The 4,543-nt window shown below is 43.2% G+C and overlaps 1 pseudogene; it reads right to left on the minus strand.

The window, feature by feature from the left end:
- The window catches only part of LOC103587703, a 53,997-nt pseudogene that overhangs the window by 19,196 nt on the left and 30,258 nt on the right, over nucleotides 1-4,543 (minus strand).

The raw sequence follows: 4,543 nt of genomic DNA on the forward strand, positions 1-4,543 counted from the left end.
AAGGCAAGCCTAAATACATCTTTTGTAAGTGGACAATCAAGGAGCATTTATCACAAATTCTCAGTATATTTAAAATACATTTATCTCTTCGATTTCATAGCTAGAAATGTATGCTGAAGAGACATCCACTCTTGTGCAAAGACACAAGGCTTCTCCTTGCAGCAATTTATAATAGCAAAAAATGAGAAACAACCATGTGTATCAATGAATAATGTATGGCATATCTTTACGATGAAGAATTTTGGAGTTCTTAAAAAAGAATGAGGCAATTCTGTATATAGGCGTATGAGACAAGAGATGTCCAGAGGGAACAGCACACACAATGGCCTGGGACGGGCATGTGTCTGGCATGTTGGAGGCACATGGAGGTGACTGGTGTGACTGAAAGGAGGGAGCCATGGGAGATGGAATTAGGAAGGTATAGTGAGCTGAACGGTGGCCCCCGAAAGATATGTCATGTACTAATCTCCAAAATCTGTGAGTGTGACCTTAATTGGAAGAAGGGTCTTTGCAGATGTAATTATGTTAAGGATCTTGGGTTGAGGAGATCATCTTGGATCATCTGGGTGAGCCCTAATCCAATGACAAGTGTCCTTGTAAAAGACTCCCAGAGGATAAATACACAGAGGAGGAGGCAATGCGAAGACAAAGGCAGAGACTGGGGCCATGTGGCCACAAGCCCGGGAATGTGGGGACGGCCACCAGGAGCTGGAAGAGGCAAAGAACAGAATCTTCCCTAGAGCTTCTGGAGGGAGCTAAGCCCTGCCAACACCTGGATTTTGGACTTCTGGCCTCCTGAACTGCAAGAGAATAAGTTTCTGTTGTTTCAAGCCACCAAGCTTGTGGTGATTGTTACAGAGCCCTAGGAAACTAATACACAAGGCCTCAGAGGCCAGATAGCTTAGAGGCTTTCAATAGTCTTGTAGGCCATGAAAGACTTGGGTTTCACTCCCCAGATGAGAAGCCAAGGAGGATTTTGAGTAGAGAAGTGACATAATCTTACTCTTGTTCTAACAGGATCACTCTAGCTGCTATAATATAATAAGTTACATAATTCTGAGGCCCTTGATTTTTTTCTTTTAATAACCAAAATGCAACTTATTTTCTAATTTAAGAAAGAATATAAACTTTAAAATAAAAAAAATAAAAATGGAATAAATTGTACATTAATAAAACACTAATAAAAATAAACATTTCAAAGCTAGCCCACACAACCAAAGCCTCCCAAGCAGACTCTCCCAGCTTTACCATCCAGTGCCTGTCTGAGGTCTTCAAAGGGCCCTTGAGTCCTGCTGGTGGATCAGCTGCCTCATCAGAATGGCAAAGCTGCAAATGTCACCCTTTGGGGTGCCCAACCAGGGTACCTCCAGAAGCTGCAACAGCTCCAGGGCCGTCCAAAAGAGCTCTGCAAAGCAATGGGATGTCTGCACAGAGTGAGCGAGCTGGTGTGCCAAACTGTGAAGCCACCCCTTCGTTCTCAGGAAGCACAGGAGGCAGGAAAGCATCCAGGCCCTGCAAAAGTGGCCCTGATGGTGTCTGACCTCAAGGCGGCTAGGAGCCCACTTGAGTGAGTATGTAGCAAATAGTCAGGAAGGTACACTAACACGTTAGCCGTGGTTTACTCATGATGGTGGAATTATAGGTGGTTTTTATTTTTTTCCTCTTCTGTATTGCCCGCATTTACAAAAATAATTCATTGAGGTATGAGTCACATAACATAAAATTAACCATTTTAAAATGAGCAATTTGGTAGCATTAGCACATTGACCATGTGGTGTAACCACCATTTCTATCTAGTTCCAAAATCTTTCCATCACTCCAAAGCAAAACCTCTCACCCATTAAACAGTTTCTCTTCCTTCTCTCCCTACCCCCAGCCCTGGGCGACCACCAATCTGCATTGTCTCTGTACATTCATCTATCTGGATATTTTATGTATCTACTTTTTTTTTGCAGTGAGGTCTATAGTCTTATATCATTATAGGTTAAAATCAGTAAAGGAAAATATATCAGGGTATGAGGAACTAGGAGTTTCAGATGGCCCAGCTGAGCCGGGAGAACCAGTGTCCTACCCCAGACATCACAGAGTGGATTCCTGCCACTCACAGAGACTATTTCTTTCTCCTTCTCTTAGGTGAACAGAACAGCCACATACCGTCAGCTCCAGAGGAAGGCCCACCTGTGGGCACCTGTACAGGTGAGCATCAGGAAGCAAAAATGGGGCAAGCAGCCCCTGACCACTGTGCTGACAGCTAGGGGGTGCAAGATCTGCTGGTGGTTCCTGAGGGCGGCGGTCGTTTCCTCATCATATGTTCTGTACATCTGGCCATATTTGAGTTCCCACAGCCTGAATCCTGACAGCTTCATCTGCATCCAACCATCCACCAGGCAGCTGGAAGGTTTCAGGTTGCCGTGGGATCCCAGTGGGCTCCTGTGGAGGAACAGCATGCCCTGCAAGGGTGACAACGAACAGGTGAAGCAGAGCAGGTGCTAATGGACCCTGTTGGCAGAGACAGAGGCAGAGAGACAGATGGACAGAAACACAGACCGACAGACCCAGGGCAGGGGAGCATGCCCATCTCTGTGATCATTTGATTAAGAGCCACCAACATAGCACCTTGACCATGGAGTCAACCTGGGCAGGGACACCCAAAAAAGAGAAAACAATTTCTAGCTCCTCGGGGTGGAGCAACAAAGGCTTAAAATAAGTATGAGGGCACTTCAAAAAGTTAATGAAAGATTCATATTATCTTTTAATTCTATTTTTCTATGAACTTTTTGAAGTACCCTCGTATATCCTAGTGGTCAGGCTCCTGAGTTCAAATCCCAGCTCTACCACTTAGCAGAGAACAAGTTACTTCATCCCGGTAAGCTTTGTTCTTCTTATCAAAACGGAAGTGACGATAATACCTACCTCATGGCAAGGTTGTGGAGATTAAATGTAATAACGCCAGTGAAACATCAGACATGGTGCCCGACACAAAGTAAATACCCAGCATAAATTATAATGACAAAATTGTGTAAATATGATAAATGCATGACTATGATAAAGACTTTCAATAATATACGAATAACACTATGTAATTAAGAATATTGTTACCTACATGTGACTCTTTTTATTACATGCACTTAAGGGTTCTGTCTGAGCACCTCTCAGGAAAAGCAATAAAATGAGGAACACTGAAAAATTCTCATGTCATCCACCGTGTTTTCAGGGGGTTATATACTATTATTACTTATAAAGAGGGAGAAACACTAGAGTCAGAAGACACGTGTTCAAGTCTGGACTTCACCACTCCGTCTCTCCAAGCAAGTCACTTCCCCACACTGGGCTGTGGGTTTGCCATCTGTCTGCTGTTCCAGCGCTGATGACAGGCTGAGTCACTGTCCCTCTTTAGCCAGAGCCCTGATTGCATTAGTCAATATTGCATTAAAAATATGGGCTAATACAGAAAGCAATAAGGAAACATCCAGAAGAATGGATACACCACCCACCCACCCCATCCCTCCCCCGCAAAAATCAGGAGACCATATCCTTCATCAGTGTGGCTTGTTTGTTTTTGAGATGGTAAAGTTGAATCCTAGTTTGGAATTGCAACCTACTTAACTGGACCTGGAGGGGCTCAGCTGGGGCTGCTTCTGGGATTTCTCCAACGAGGCTCCAACAGGCTTGAAATCTGGTAAGACCTGTGTCCAATCCAGAGTTCTCCCTGACCTCAAGGGGACCTCTCCATTCAGCAGGACTGTCTCTGACATGCACAAGGTTTTTCTGGTTTCCTCTCGCCCTGGTGACTGCCAGGCCCCCCCAGGCATGGCATACTTTACATTCTGGGATAATTAGCAGAGCTCATTCCATGAGGGCGAAAATGACATGCTTAGGGATGCTTAGAACCCTAGGTATGCAGTCCTCTCCAAGAGATGGCATGCATGTCTTTCTTGTTATTTCCTATCTTGATGAAAATGTATGATTTTTATGTATATTGCCAGAGAACAAATAGAACTATGAGAAGATTCAAGGTTTATGTACCAGATTTCATGCACTTTGGGCAGATCTGTCACCTGTCTGCTACTGTGTTTCTTGCCCTACTGGAAATTCCTGAGTGGCCTATGGGGGTCCTAGCTCTGGATCCCACATCTGTGCTCTCTGGTGCTTAGCAGGGAGTACAGCATGGAAAGAAGAGCACAGCTTTTGTAGACAGACTGGCTGCAAATTCCAGTCTGCCTCTTACCAGTTGGGCAGGTGACTTCAGCTCCCTAAGCCTCATGTTTCTCCTTTTGAAAATGGAGTAAATATTAATATTACTAATATTTGAGTTAAAATAAACTAATAATACAGTTAATTGTTGATTATTAAGATCACTGTCCAATAGAAATATAATGCCAGCCATATGTGTATTTTTAAATTTTTTTAGCCATGTTTAAAAAGCTAAACAGGTGAAATAAATTTTAGTAATTTATTTAACTCAATGTGTTCAAAAATCTTACCATTTCAATGTGTAATTAATATAAAAATATTAGTGAGACATTTTACTTTTTTTTTTTTT

Source organism: Galeopterus variegatus, unplaced genomic scaffold (assembly GCF_000696425.1).
Source record: "Galeopterus variegatus unplaced genomic scaffold, G_variegatus-3.0.2 Scaffold479, whole genome shotgun sequence".
Lineage (NCBI taxonomy): Eukaryota > Metazoa > Chordata > Mammalia > Dermoptera > Cynocephalidae > Galeopterus > Galeopterus variegatus.